The 16,993-nt window shown below is 33.6% G+C and overlaps 1 protein-coding gene across 4 annotated transcripts in view; it reads left to right on the top strand.

Moving 5' to 3' along the window:
• LOC140745850 (irregular chiasm C-roughest protein) overlaps positions 1-16,993 on the top strand; it is a 132,065-nt gene that overhangs the window by 59,570 nt on the left and 55,502 nt on the right. Inside the window, exon 1 of one of the 4 annotated variants that reach the window (XM_073077777.1) lies at positions 5,773-5,899. The exons of the other annotated variants lie outside the window; for them this stretch is intronic. The gene's annotated coding sequence lies outside the window, so the exon portion shown is untranslated. Of the gene's footprint in view, positions 1-5,772; positions 5,900-16,993 lie in introns of those variants that run through there. 4 annotated transcript variants of the gene reach the window in all.

Below are 16,993 nucleotides of genomic sequence, written 5' to 3'. Positions count from 1 at the left end.
TTCTTCGAGAGTTTAAATCTATTTTGGTCTTAGCGAAGCAAGACTAAATAGCAAACTTTTATTTATAAAAGTATGCAACAAACTAGCCAGCTTTTACTTAGAATTTGCTAACTCTTTATAAAAGTGACACTGACACACTAATTATAACTTTGCAAGCGTTATTTTGCGATATTAAAATATTATTTTTAAAAATTATTACAATATATTTGCTGAAATACAAATATGCACTTTTAGCTGAATAGTCTAACAAAAACGTGTTTTATTATTCTGCTATAATTGTGCAGTGTTTAAAAATATATACGAAAAGTTTGTAAAATGCATTTGCATAATGCTTAGCACCGAATAATCTTTTTTTATATTATAATGTTTTCAATATTATATTATGTAACATTTTATAACAGGTGGGATTATTTCCCCGAAGTTTTACGTAACATACCTAGTCTAGTTGTAACATATTTCTTTTACTTTTACATATTTTTAAAACGATTTTTGCAACATAATTCAGAAACGACGGCGAACTTCAGGTAACATGGTTATGGCTTTAAATTTATCAAGATCTATACCTAAAAAGACATCACAATCTATAGTCAGCTTCAAGTTAAAAACAGCTTATAAATAAAGTTTAAAACAGTCTGAACTACGTTTGGTAACACAAACATTTTCTCAGATATTTATGAATGAGGCGATTCATTCAATCACAAAAGTATAAGATAAATAAAAGCATCCTTTTAAAGCAAGCTTTTAAAATACCGACACCTTTATGTGTATCTATTTATAACCGAATCTGGGTCTGCCTAAGCTTCAACAGCTGTTCATACATAAACATTTACCTATTTGTAAAATATTTGAATTTTAAATTGAATTGAGTTTTCACTGTACTTTTAGTTCGTATTTTAAGCGGGTGAAAGATAAAAGAAATTAAATGAAATTATGTGTCGCATAACTTATGTTAAAATGTACTCGAATTGCTATTTTGAGAATTTAATAAATTCATGCACATCTATTACTCGTAATTTATTCAAAGAAATAATTCATTTGAAATAAATTGATAAAAATGAAATTGTGGGTTAATTTATGCCTACATTTGAATATACAAATATTTTATGAAAAGAAATATTAATATTTCAAATTTATATCTGATTTTATTGTAAAATCCATAACTACTAAAACATTCTTTTTATCATATTTTTTTTTCTATTTATAAAGTTTTATTTATTTATTGAAATGACATTTACAACTAACATTACAGGTAAAAAATTAATTACTCGTACTTATTCAGTAAATTTTATTAATTATTTTAAATCAAGAGTTTTTAAATACCTATACATTAATTAGTGACGTGGAACTGATGTTTGAAGGGATAACCCTTCAATTTGTTTGATCAAACTTTTAATTTGTTTAAACAATCCACATGTAAATAGTATCCTACACAAACGTTTAATCCCATATTGTCATACGCAACAGAATCCTAGCGCGGCTATAAAATTATGAATGCGAGAGCGTTTAGCGTTTATTTATGTACCCGCTTCCGCTTACTAATGTGGGCATTACCATAAATTTTGGGAACTTTAGACGCGAACATAAATTACAGCAGGTTGGATGGCCAATTAGCTTAATTACTTGACAGTTTTGTTGTAATGAAATGTTGAAATGAATACGAGATGATATCTGAACAATTTGTCCGTATTCTTAGACGTGACAAGTGTTGAGTTATATATTGTTTCTGTTAAAGTATGATGTCGCATTTTGAGTTAGAAATAGGGTTATTATGACTTTTTACTTGCGTAGTTATTAAAGTTTTCTATAAGGTGGTGAATTGAACTTGAAATGAAGACTTCATAATTTTACTTAATTAAAAAATGTTTTGAATTGTGTTATAGTTATCAAATTAAATAATTTCGATCCTATTTCTATTCTTACATCTTGTACTATAAATTTATTAAAATCTAACGTTATTAATAATAATTCAAATAATTGTATCCAATCGCATATCAACGATCGAAGTTTGACAATTTATGCGCACTAAAGATGGTGAAAGTTTGGTCTTTTGTAGGCGACAATTGGATAGATTCATTATTGACAACGAGCTTAAGGGCGTTAGAAATTTCAGATCTTTTACTATTCATACTTAACATGTACTCGTATGTATGATTATGTCATTCTTCCAGTATAATATACATTTTCCTTATTAGAGTTGAGTAGATTATAAATACCTTTCCTCCATGTAGATAGGATTAAATTCTGGATAGCGGGTAGCAGCTACGAAGTTATTCATATACTGCGCCAAAGCACATGGGCTAATGCGGTAGCCACAGTAAGCCCCATCTTTACAAGAGTCACATAGCTATATCTAACTAACTAAGCTAACTGGTTTAATTTAATATACTTTTGTAATGCAAAATTAAGTTATAAGTCCTGGAAACGCAACTTTTTTTAATTATTGACGAGTAATTTTATGCAAGTTACTAAATGTTGAATACTGGTATAAATTATATAAAAGTAGACGTAAAAAAAGAAAAATAAAAAATGAAACAAGAAAGCTACCGTTGAACGAACTGTATAAATTGTGAACTCGGAATCTATCGATGTTTTCTACAGCCTCATTAGACTTAAAAACATTTAAACGTCTTGATTAAGCCTGCAAAGGATTCATGTCGAACCGCTAAATCGAACCAAAAAAAGATAGATATTCTTAATTTAGACGCCAAAGTAATTTTGCTCTTATTTGACTTTACAGCAAGGAAAACGCGATTCCTTCTTACTCATTAAGATCCAATATGCGCTTTACTCTCCCCACATTAGGGTTAAAATTTAGATTTTCATTTGCCGCGAAGAGAAAAAAGGCAGCAGTTCAGCACTGCGGACAAATTTAGCGGGAGACGACGCAAAATGGACAAAACGAAAGCCAGACATTTGCACCTTTTGCGTAAATCCCGTGTACATCAGGAATTAAAATCGGCATAAGGTAACGAACATATTTTTTCACACAATTCGCACCTATTTTGCACTAGTTTTATACTTATTGTATACTCGTTTTATGCTTATTTTGCACTCGTTTTATGCTTATTTTGCACTCGTTTTATGCTTATTTTGTGCTCGTTTTACACTTTTTGCTCGGAAATGCGTTTCGTCCGAAATATGCGGTTTTTGGACGTTGAAATTTTATTTTGTGTTAACTAGTTCTTTTATATGCATGTATTTTAAAGGAATTTCGGCAGTGCCTCTGCTGACTTTACTTAATAAGTAGTTTAATTTCAACCAAATATTTCGTTCTACTTTACCATAACCTACTACCATACCATGAGAAAACTTTACCTAAATGAAGCGTTGCAACTTTCTTTAGGAGGCAAATGAGCAGTCCACTTGGTGCATGAACATCGGTAATCAAGCCCAGATAACATTCATCTGAGGTGGGCCACAGATGCGTTGCGATCCTTGAAGACTTACAACTTAGCCTCGGATAACATGTCACCCTTAACACATTTTACCCTTAACACACTTTAAACCAGATCACTACAGTGCAGACCATTCCTTTTATTAGGTAGTATAGGGTGTGTCAGTGGTGGTCCCGGAGTCAAACCACAAAGTATTCTCTACCTTCAAACCAAATTGCTCTTGAGTTTCAGTGATCATCAAACTATATTTTGTTGGCTGTTATTAATCTTTTATTAATTTTGAAGGTGGTAGAACCCTTTGCGGTTCCACTCCGGCATCATCTCATCTAAGGTAATATCTTTATATGTTGCTAGCTAAACTTGGCCGCACTACTCACTTCAGTGTAATATTTATTATTAGGGAAGAAAATAAAATTTCCATTTGCGCTCGTAAAAACTTTAGGATAAAAAGGTTATAAAACATTTTATATATAAATGCAACGGTGTGTAAGAACTTCATGTTAACAGCTATTCAAGTTTGTCGATACAAATATGGAAGTATATTTTTGTATATAATGTTTATATTATACCAATAGTATTGAAAACTACTTCCTATATCCAGAACTGTTTCCTATTTCTCTATTAGAATGTAGTGTAATAGAAATATTTTCTATTTGTATTTTAGTAGAATGTATAGTCCGCGTCATAGGGCAGTGTAGCGTAGTGGTTAAGAAACTCGGTATCTCTATCGAGGAGTCCGAGGTTCAAATGCCAGGCACGCACGTCTGATTTTTCGAAATGATGTGTGTATTAGGAATTAATTATCACACGCTAAACGGTGAAGGAAAACATCGTGAGGAAACCTGCATACTTGAGAGATTTAAAAAAATCTCAAAGGTATGTGAAGCCTACCAATACGAACTTGGCCAGCGCGGTGGACTATGGCCTAATCCTTCTCATTCTAAGAGGGGACCCGTGCCCAGCAGTGGGACAATAATGGGTTGATGATGATGATAGTCCGCGTCAAACTGCTAGTCCGCTCTCTCATAGTTTTCAATTTTATTGGTATAATATAAACATTATATATAAAAAATATTGAAATATTTTCACTTTCAGAAACTTAAGCTACATTCGAAGTGACAAACTTATTTAGAAGTTACAAACTGACAATTTTGAAATATTATACACTGTTAATTATTTTTACTTAAATTTTAAGGCGGAAGAACCATTTGTGGTTGACTTTGGGGGCACCATCGTCACACGTTAAGCGTTAAATAATAATTTATATTTCACCAATTAAGCATATTTTTTTAACATTACAATTCGGTTTCGAAGTGATTTCAGTACATACAAGTCCAGACATGCTCGTATGATTCATACGATGAAATATTAGTTCACATGTATTACGCAATATAAAACAGATACTTCCTAGCCATATGCCAAAATTTTAGATAAGTTTTTACAACGTTTCGTTAGTGCCAATAGGGTTTTCTTTTATAAATAGAAAAGTTAAGGTTCATGTAGGCAACGTATGTAGTAATAGGCACTTTGAAAAACTTGTGACACAGTTGTTTTTTCATTATTTTTCATAGAAATTAAAAGAGAAAATTTCAGATATTATTTGAGCAATAGGTAAGGTATCCATAGCGGTTGTCTTTCCACACTCTTCCTTCTACCACAAACCCTTTCACTGTCCTATAGTCCTATCATTTTTCATTGTACCTTAATGTAAATCACCTCTGCCACTAATACCACTCTTGGCACTCAAGTATAATAAAAAATTGCACCTTTGGTATTATAACGTAGGTGCCAAAAAGTGTAACTCACTTACCAACAAAATATTAAAAAGTGCCAAACGATCGTATGCAACATTGGCGCTTATTTTACCATAAATATCGTTAAAAGAAAGTAGTGACGCATTGAGAGAGAATTTATTTTATTCATTAAACACCCCTAATTTATTGATATTTATTTTTCTCGAGTTCATGGCAAAGTGCAAAAGTGTAAAGTATACACTTACGCTGTTATAATTGCAAAAGGTATTGTATTATATTAATTGTTTTAGCGCAATTTAATGCAATATATTGTGTTAACCCCTTCACTGCTGTATAACCCTAGCCTGTCCTTCTTTTACCTGAACGTACGCTAATACCACTTTTGGCTACAGGTAAGTATGGCAACTTTCCAAGCGGGATCTTCAAACACTATCTTCATTGTTTTTGTCGAAATCCTCTTATCATTAGTAAACCCTTGTGGGATATGATATAAATAGGTTCCAACATCCCCCATTCCCACACGTGGTCAAGTTCCTTAACCCTCGAACGGAAACCACGTGGTCGAAACCCTGATCTACAATAAGGGGGCGTATTCTAAAAATATTCCACAGAATTCGTAAACGTGTTAGTCCGTTTACTCACCCGACGCGATCGACCCGCGTTCGAAATTCAAAGTAAGAACGATCCGATCGAAATGATCGAAAGTGTTGTTTGAACGAAATTGTGCTGTTTAGTGTTTGCCTTGTTTGGGTAAGTTGGCTCAAATTCGATTTTTAAATGAATCAGCGGCGTTCCAAATTCAATTGTTTCGTTCGTTCCGTAGCCAGTATTTAGAGCGGTTAAAAATAAAATTGTTGTAAAGTTGTAATTGTTTATTTGGAATGTTTGTATTGTTTTGTTGGTAACAAAAATGTGTATTTTATGCTTTTGTTTATTGTAAATTCGGGAAAATTTCTTTTTATTTACGTAATGGTATTTATTTTTCATTACAATTGCTCTAAGCTCATTAAAAATGTTCTAATGCGTTATTTGTGTCTTCAAATTGACTTTTTAAAAATGCTTTACATTTGAAAGAACTGGCCTAAATTTAAATATTTGTAAAGTATCAAAATCCGAATGTTTGACAGTTTTAAATTTTAAAAATAATTTCAGCGTAAATTATTTGACATAAATCTAAGTTTTGATATTAAATAGATCAACGATTAACAAAATACATAGGCATTTATTCATAATCTGTTTTTCATCGAATTTCTAAAGAAAAGGGTGATTTGGCTTTTCACAAATCAAAACTAAAAACATGTAGAAAGAAATATTATGATTTATAACAAGTTTTCCATTCTAGCATCAGCTCAAACGTAAAATATGAGTATGTGTATTCGAAACCATAAAGCTCGGAATTTTAAAACATACTGAGTCAAAAAGCTTAAAATAAAGCTCTCTTCGTATCGATACGAACTTCCGTTCTTATTTTTATGTCTGATTGGATTTAGCGGGATGTTTTCGAATGATTTGTTTTTGAGGGATAAAAGATTTGAAAGGGAATATATTTACACATGTGTGTATAAGTTATTGCGAGCGAGGTGGGTAAAAAGTTATTAATCGTGCTTCTACACCACTTCAATGGTCACAATTTTTTATGTGTTTTAGAAGTAGCAAATCAGCATGCTGTCCATCTGGTGGTAAGTGGCATCTGTCACTGTAGAAATATTTATACTGTGCATTGTTCGCCCGTGAATCATTAAAAGCTTGTGTGGAATTATGTCGATGCATGAGGCATTTAAGTCCTCAGAATCTTTAAGTGACGGATCTGTAACCGATATTAGATTACAGTTGATCATGGATGGCAAAGACCAGGTATAGTCCGGGTAAAACTGCTAGTCCGCTCTGAACATAGAAATGAATCGTGTTGCCATAGCAAATTGTATGACTATACCTGCTCGCAACTTCAGAGCGGACCAGCAGTTTGGCGCAAACTATAACTAGGTGGACTGCATGACTAAAAGTTGCTTTATAGAGTTCATATAAGGTAATTTTACTATTTGACGGACTGTATCTCTTTGAATTTATTATTTAGAGCGTATGTCCGTCTTATTGTCATTTAATCTTATTAAAGGAGTATAGCTTAGTGGTTAGAAGCTTTTGAGGGTGTGAGGTTCAATCCCAACCTCTTAATTTTCAGAATTTGTGTGTATTAAAAATCATTATCATTTTTATATATGAGATTTGTTAAAAGTAATCTCAAACGTGTGTTATGTTTTTCACTATGTCCACAATACCTCTAAGTTTTATAAAAAATCCGTTCCCAGCAGTGGGGCAATAATGAGTAGACGACGACATAAATGTTTGTCACATCAATTCAACTCAAATTATATGTAACTAGCTGACCCAGCAAACTTTGTACCGCCTCAAAATGTATTTATCAAATATATTTCATATAAAATATAGCCTATGTTACTTGTAGATAATGTAGTTCAAATTGTGAAAGATTTTTTTAAATCGGTCCAGGACTCATTGAGCCTATTCATTACAACCAAACAAACAAACACAGTTTTCCTCTTAATAATATTAGTGTAGACAAAATCCATTACCCTCTTAAGAACAAATGTATGACATGAAATGAGTTCCCAGATTAATTAATGAATGTTATTTTGGTAGCTTTAATCTTCAAAACAGTTCATAAAGGCTTTTAATCAGTTAAATAAGTTCAGTGCACTTGAATTAAATATTCGATTTGCGAACCGAATTCATTTGATCTGCTCAAACACTTGATATAAGGAATTGTTTCACCATAAACTAGCTACGAATAGCGATAAATTTGTTTAGAACTCATAATAAAGGACAGGTTCCTGTTATGGTCGTTTCCTAAAATATATATTATTTTTTTATTTTACGCGCTGTGGAAGGAAATACATATGCTTGAAAGACATTACAGTCTGCAGTCGGTATATTAAAAGTAAATAAGTAAGTAAATAATGAAGTATTTAAAAATAGTCGGTGGTTAAAAATCTAAGGTGGTAGCACCATCTGCTGTTCGTCTCCAGCGGCACCACCGCCACACGTTTTTGTACCTAATAACAGTAGTGCTGCTGTGTTCTGGATTGAAGAGTGTGGTAAGGGAGACATACTTTCCTAAGGCATTCCAGCTTACTCCTTAGGGGTGCGTCTATGGTCGACTTCATTTAGGAATCTTACCTAATCTGGGATTAATTACAGATATCCATGACCGGCAGTAGCCACTTAACAAAGGATGGACTGCATGCTCCTCTGCTACTCCTATATTGTAAAAAAAGTCATATAAAGAAATTCAACGTTTTACAAAATGTAAATTTTCAAGTTCGAAGCTCAATGTGAATTCCTTTTGAGTTTTGCAAACACAATCATTTAAGGTTTAATCTAAATATATATAACTCACAGGTGACTGACTGACATAGTGATCTATCAACCCACAGCCCAAACCACTGGACGGATCAGGCTGAAATTTGGCATGCAGGTAGATGTTATGACGTAGGCATCCGCTAAGAAAGGATTTTGGTCAATTCTTCCCCCAAGGGAATAAAATAGGGGATGAAAATATTACTTCGTAACGCGAGCGAAGCCGCGGGCAAAAGCTCGTATTATATATACGGATTATGGGACGCTTCCACAGCACCTTCAAAGGATATGGAAAAGACAAAGAAAGAAGCAGAAAGCAATATAGTGCACATTTTACCTACTTTCCCTTTTCTCATACCCTATTTCTCTCGCTCTGGTATGTGTGATATGCGTAGGCCGGTCAAATCAATGTGTTATGTAGATCCAGAAATAAATCTACAACTATAAACATTACGATTTTTAAGACGGCTAGTTTTTTGCTTGTTGCTTCTTAGAACGGTTTAGGGCTTTATCTTTTTTTAAAAGATGTGTGTTTTGGAGTTTCTTTCTCCGCTTCTTCTTCATAACGAAACACTTTGTGAAGTAGCGGTACTTGTATTGACATTAAAAAAGTACTGTGTAAAGAATTTATTTTGAATAAAAAAAATGGCTCGTACGGATAGGCAATGGACGTGTCAGACATGGACCGTTGTAGATAATGTCATATTTTCCTATACTATACCTATCTAAGACAGCAGTGTTAAGCGCTGCTGTGTTCTGGTTTGAAAGGTATAGTAAGGGAGAACTTATTTCCCGAGGCGTGCCAGCTTAGTCCTCAGGGGTTGTGGCGTATCTGTGGCTGACCTCAGGTAGGAATCTAATCTTATCTGAAGTTGATTACAGATGTCCATGGGCGGTAGACATTTACCACCAAGTAGACAGCATGTTCTTCTGACTACTCCTATATTGTTATAAATATTTTTTTCGCATTATTATGGTACATATAACTTCGTTATACACATTTTATATGAGAATACTTTTCCCTGACATGGCACGCGTCTGGTACGCTGTACTCCTGTAGCAGTTAAACCTTGAAAAGTTTAAAGAGATTTTGTCCCGCTAATAAAGTTGCATGTTGCAACCAAAAATATTTTTGGGCGAAAACTATGACATCTCTTCGTTGCGAAAAATTCCAGTGAAATACTATTTTCCACTTTTTAAATGAGGGAATACTTATTTTAATTGCACCACATAAAAAATTAAAACGTTTTCATTTAATTAAACACGTTGCAGGTACCTGTAATGAAAGAACTTAGATAATTACACTTTTATATTGACTGCTAAAAAAATTGTCATTACAATTTTTATTACAATACTAGCTGACGTGGTAAACTTTGTTCCGTCTCAAAATCTGTTTATTTAATATATATAAAATATAGCCTATGTTATTCGTGGATAATGTAGCTTTCCGATGGTGAAAGAATTTTTAAACTCAGTCCAGTAGTTTTTGAGCCTATTCATTACAACCAAACAAACAAACAAAGTTTTCCTCTTTATAATATTATATTATTATTGTAGATAAAGAAATTGGGAATCATTAAATACATTTTATTACATCATTACATCAGCATCTTGAAGTCTTTGTTTCCCCTGAGGATAAGTTAAAACTACATTAACATTTCCTTTGAAGTCTTTCTAACACAAACGTCCAAGGAATTTAAGCAATAAAAACGTGTGAAATCATCATCATCATCATCATCAACTTATTACTGTCCCAATAAAAAATACGGCGTGAAATACCTACACTAATAGGATTGCTTGATTTTAATTAACAAATCAATTTGACATACATCGATAGAAGATACCTCGCATTTTTTGGAATGACATTCTAATGCAGTAATAGGCGTAGAGGTAATGCCGTAGTACCCAAGAATTCTGCGCTTCATACCAAGTTGGCATAGAAATATTCTAATTGCCCTTCAGGGCGCATCCGTAGCCGCGGTGGGTTCAACGTTCGCACGAATATAGAAGAGAATGGGTCTGAAAGTAAAACAAAAGTCGTAACGACGCCGACGCTTATTCTTAGATGCGCTCGAAATTTGCTTTAAAATTGTCTAAAATATTTTTTAAATATTATATTCTTTGATAAAAAATATTGTTATATTTATTTTTTAATTTTAAAATATGCGTTCATTTTTTTAAAAAATAATGTGTAAATAATAATTAATTTAAAAGAATGCGTAGGTACAATTATTCTTATCAGTGACATATTTTTTTAAATAAAAATTGTAATAACTTTATTGTGTAAAATTTAAACATTTTTTGCGGTTGCACCAAAAATTGATTTTTGTGTTCATATATCTTTTTATTGAAACACATTTTTGAATTTCTGTGAAACTTATCTGACACCATCTTAATATTTGCATCAACGCCTAACATAAATTATAGAAAAGGAAAGCCCGAAGTGTTAAATTTATCTTTTCATTTCTCATGAATCATAAATTAGTTTGACATCAACTTCGAGGACAGGTTGCAAAAAGTCTTATCTAGGTACTTCAAATTAAAAACCGCCTGTGAAATACAGTTGTAAGAGCAATCATCATTTAGAGCTTTTTGACAAAAAAAGTCTATAGTCCTTTTGCAAGCCATAAATATTCTTAGTGTTACCATATTATTTTTTGTCGTTGTTTTGTGTTGATTGTTTGTTTTGTGTTTATATTTTCGTCTGAATTCAGATTTTTTAAAGAAACCTCTGACGTGTAGGTCTCTCGATGTTTTGTTTCGCCATTTTAGCGAATGATAATTAATTTCTAATATGCATATTACTTTGAAAAATCTGATCTGCGTGTCTGGGATTTGAACCTCTTGGTTGAGTGGCTGTGTTTGAAATCATTACCATTGTTACCTATTGCTAGTGTCTTTTAAAACACGAAAATGGATTTGCTACTAGGTCACCCATCCTATAACTGACAGATATTTGTAGCTTCAGAGCACTTGCAATTCGTCAGTGCCTAGAACAATGACCGATGCAATATGTTTTGCCCTATTTTTGAGCGCACGGTACATATTGTGGAATGAAATTCCTACCAGGATATTCCCAGACCACTATGACAGGGAATTTTTACAATAGATGTAAAAAGAATTCCCACTCTCATATACAAAGAGTAAGCCTGGTCTATGTTTCTCATATGTTAGTTAATAAAAAGTCACGTTTTTTTATCATAGATGACCCGCATGTCAGAGCGGTTATCATAACATCTGACATGCAATGGGTTCCAGGTTCGATCTCCGGCCAGACATATCTAAGATGATTTTTTTTTCTGAGTCTGTATATTTGTGTATTAATGTCTTCGTGGCACCCATGACACATTAAAATCTTACTGTTTTGCTCTGTATATAAAAATCGTTATTATTATACCTTTGCCTTAAAATTTCTATAATGATTAAAGGTGGTAGAATCCTTTGTGGTTCTACTCCGGCGGCACCACCGCCACACCTATTTCTACCTAATAACAGCAGTGTTAGGCGTTATATCTAATCCTATCTGGGGTTGATTACAGATGTCCATGGGCGGCAGTAGCCACTTACCATCAGGTGGACTGCATGCTCGTCTGCTACTCCTATGTTATAAAAAAAATGATTTCGATAATTAGGTATCAAAAAATCTATATTAACGTCCATTATTTTTTCTTGAGTGTAAATTCCGTGTCAATATCTCAAGTATTTATAAAAAATGACATTTTATCTGTAAGCATGTCAAGTGTCCAAACATACCACACAAGCAAGCCACGTGCGTTTCACAGAATTGATTAGGCCAACAATTAACAGTTGTTTGCACAAGGAAACACGATACTTTTGTAACTCGACCACACGCAAAAACTTACTATCTATCTGACAAATGAACTTGCTTCACCGTAAGCGAATAAACGAGGACTTAAGAACTTCAAAACAATCATTTTGAATAATATTTTTAGACACAATAATGGAAAATATCGCCTGTATTTTTTGTGTTGTAGTTTGCCTAATGAGTGTATGATTTATCGCATTCGATATTAAAACTTCTAGTTTTTTAACTTAGTATGTATAAAATGCACAGTACTTATTAATAGGATTATGTTATCAAACTAAACATTAAAATTACTATGTTTTTCTTATTTTTATGTGGACTTAAAAATTTAAGGTTTTTTTTGACGTTTTTTGTGTTATTAAATGATTTTCAAATAAAAGTTGCGCTTTATTGAAATGTAATAACTAAGTACATATATTTTATACGATTATTCGTTCATAAAATTGAATTTTTTTAATAAATAAATTTAGATATTATTAAAATATATAGATAAATTTTAGCATGATTATTTATTATTAAAAATGTTTTTTAGTAGAACAAGGGCCTCATAACGGTTAATTGTGGGCGTGTTAGACAATTTGTCGCATACGATAGTTATAAATGACAATTTCACGAATAGTGACGGAATAGGCCGTCCCTGATATATGTGGAATAGCTGTGGCGTCGTTTAAACTAATTTAAGCATTAGTTAATTAATCGTGTGTTTCTTTTATCTCATATTAAAGCTAAACAAAAAGTTACAAATGTTTACACTATAAACAAAATAATTCTTCGTGGTGATTTTTTTAGTGTTGAAATAGCAACCAAGCTTGCATTCTACCTGATGGTAAGTGACAACTGCCCATGGACAACCCATGGACATACGTAATCAACTCCATATACGAGTAAGAATAGATCCCTACTTGAGGTTGGCCAGATTTGCGTTGTTGCCCCTGGAGACTAAGGAACGATTCGGATGTCTCCCTTTCCATACGCTAAAAAGCATGTTATAAGATAGAAATAGGTGTGGCGGTAGTACCTCTGGATTCGATGCACAAAGGTACCTTCGAATTTACCTCCAATATATGTATATGAAAAGGTACAGATTTTTTCCGTTCCTATGCGTTACATAATATTCTACCATATATTACATACACAATATCATGTTATTATGTGTGTAATTAGCATCAGTATAATACGATACTGCTGTACTCCGATCCTGTGTGATTAGATAATTGTACTAATTTATTCCATGAAATTATTTAGCTGTATACATGTGTGAAGCTAGCTGAACCTATTACATAGGCACGTAATATTAACTCATAGTATATGATTGTTAAAGAAATGATTAAATATTAGCACTGAGGGCCTACCATCTTTTAAAAACCATCAAAGTTCAGGAAACTTTTATTTCCTCCTTAAAACAGTAAAATATTCCGTCATACACAGTTAAACAAACTTAAACCCTTATTATTTTTTCGCTTATCCATTGTATAATACCAACTGAAATTGACATATTTTGCTTAAAAAGTTAAATTTCCTGCAAAAAAAAGTAAAAGTATGATTAATATAATATTGTTTTAAGAGATGGTAGTAACCCCCCTGGTTCTTATTAGATTATCGTTCACTTCGTTTTTAAATCGAATGACTAAATGGCTCTAGTTTAATAACTGATGCTTATGGTTTCTGCGACTATGCTTTTTAAGTTTAATTGAGATATGGCAATTAAAATAAAATAAAAATAAAAACTATAGAGTAGAGTATAATAGTAGCGATAGTGCGAACATACAACATATTACTTTCGAATCATAATATTATCAATGGTACGAGTACGAGATTTTTGAAGATGGTAGAGCCCTTTGCGGTTCGACTCCGGCGGCACCACCGCCACACCTATTTCTACCTAAGAACAGCAGTGTTAGGCGCTGCTGTGTTCCGTTTTGAAGGGTGTGGTAAGGGAGACAGACTTTTCCGAGGCGTTCCAGCTTAGTCCTCAGCAAACCTCATGATTGTCATCGCAGCTGTGATCGGTTTCAAACAAAATCCCTGTTCTACGTATAATTGATTCCAGATGTCCATGTGGCCCATTACCATCAAATGAACTCCTCTTACGTTTGCTACTTTCATCTTACAATAAATGACTAATTCTTGGCTACGTTTAACTACCGAGTACTTAACATCAAACACCATAAAATACCATAACAGGTTACCATAAAAGTCAACAAACAATGCCTAGTACGGTACCCCATACAAAGTTCATGGTAAAGGACCGCTGACGCCATAACAAAACAAATAAACCACGGATTCATGGGAAACATCGGCATCTTGCTCACAGACCGTGATAATTAACCGAAGTACACATAATTATAAAAAGTAGGCGTTAAAATAATATTTGTACCATCTGGTAACGTGTGGTAAAGTTGCTAGAAGTGACATAATAATTGGTACGCACTTGTCTTTTTTTTTTATAATATAAGAGTAGCAGACGAGCATGCAGTCCACCTGATGGTAAGTGGCTACTGCCGCCCATGGACATCTGTAATCAACCCCAGATAGGATTAGATATTCCTACCTGAGGTCGGCCACAGATGCGCCGCTACCCCTGAGGACTAAGCTGGAATGCCTCGGAAAAGTCTTTCGCCCTTACCACACCCTTCAAACCGGAACACAGCAGCACCTAACACTGCAGTTATTAGGTAGAAATAGGTGTGGCGGTGGTGCCGCAGAGTCGAACCACAAAGGGTTCTACCACCTTCAAATTCTTCAAATTGTCTTATAAATTAGATAATAATATGTATATTAATCTTTGTATTTAAGCACATTAAATGTATATGTGGTGTTCGCACTTGTCTTAAAATTATATAATAATATGTATATTAATACTGTTTTTGCGCTTAATATTTCATCTGATTCATATGATTTTGGTTCACAAAATAATAAAATGAATATATGTACATTGTACAATACTGTCCGTGTTATAAAAAAAAAACATCTGTGCAAATTTCTAGACCTACTAACTCACAAGAAGTGATATCTCAGAGTAAGTTTTGGATATTCATATATAATACATCATCAATGCAAACATACTGAGGAGGATATGAATAGAATAATCATTCATGTGAATACTTAAAAATTAACTGTGTCCCAAAAAGTTCTACATTCAATTTGACATGTACATGAGCGTTATAAAACTTTTGTGCTAATTAAGTAGCTTGTGTTTGTATTTATGTGTCTTAAAATCATTTGAATGTACACTTGTAATATTTGGGGCTCTATATTATTATTAAAAAATCATTATTTTAGGTGGTTATTTTCTCCCTTACTACACAAAAAATCTGGCCACTTCTAGTCACCTATTTCCATACCCAGATAAATGGTAATACCATATGGCCGCAGCGTGCGACACATTGTAGCTCGTATAGCTGATAGCGAAATATAGCGTTTCGTGCGATATGGGTTGTGAGGGCCTCGGGTTTTTATTAATTTAAAAAATTCGGATTTTTGTATATGATTTTGTCTCTGATTTTTCACTATAGATGAAGTGTTTTATAATTATTAGCTTCAGACCTGGAGACCTATTTAAGATCAGCCACATAAGCCTAGTTACTTTTTAACCGACTTCAAAAAAGAGGTGGAAGAGGTGGAAGGTGGTAGAACCCTTTGTGGTTCGACTCCGGCGTTACCTCCGGCACACCTATTTCTGCCTTATAACAGCGGTGCTGTGTTCTGGTTTGAAGGGTGTGTTAAGGGAGAGATACTTTTCCGAGGCGTTCCAGCTTAGTCCTCAGGGGTAGCGGCGCATCTGTGGCCGACTTTCGGCACGAATATCTAACCCTATCCGGAGTCGATTACAGATGTCCATGGGCGGTAGTAGCCACTTGCCATCAGGTCAACTGCATGCTCGTCTGCTACTCCATAATATAAACAACACCTATGTATGTACGTATGTATATTTATTCTTATATCCGCGATTTTTTCAAAAACTACTCCTCTAATGGGGATGGGGTTTTGGTTATTCAAATATAAAAATAGCAAAGGAGTACACATTCCAATTGATGATCCGTGGCCACTACCATCCATTGATATCTTAAACCAATCGTAGAATGAATTGGACTCCTACCTGAGATCAGCCATATACACAGTATACATACCTATGATGACTATGTGGGAGTCTGGTAAAGTGTTTCACACATACCACACCCTGCGAATTAAAACATCAGCATAACAGCCTTTGACATTGTCTTTATGAGGCAGAAATAGGTGTAGCGGTGATGGCGCTAGACTCAAACCATCAGAGGGGTTCTTTCAACAACACACGACTGTGTTATGATGGATATAAATACGTCAATACTCAATGTATAGGGGACTTTTTTTGTCTGAAACGGCACGCGTCTGACACGAAATATATCCGTAAATGCAAATACCCTCACTTCCAGACCAACAGGTTGACGACCATTATTAATAATCAATCTATCCACTGATTTATCTATCAAAGACAGACATTGGACGACTTCTGCATATTTAAAATTGTCAAAGTTAGATATCTGGTTGGCAAAATATCGATAGATCGAATACCAATAACGGAAGCTAATCTATCCGTTGCTGAGTCAGTGTTACCATTATAAATATTAGACATATGTAATGTCTACTTATCTTTATCTTTTTAA

The sequence above is a fragment of the Epargyreus clarus genome, unplaced genomic scaffold (genome assembly GCF_041222505.1).
Source record: "Epargyreus clarus isolate Ecla_fem2 unplaced genomic scaffold, WU_Ecla_fem_2.2 ptg000011l, whole genome shotgun sequence".
NCBI classification, from domain to species: Eukaryota; Metazoa; Arthropoda; class Insecta; order Lepidoptera; family Hesperiidae; genus Epargyreus; species Epargyreus clarus.
This window is presented reverse-complemented; position numbering and strand designations above follow the sequence as displayed.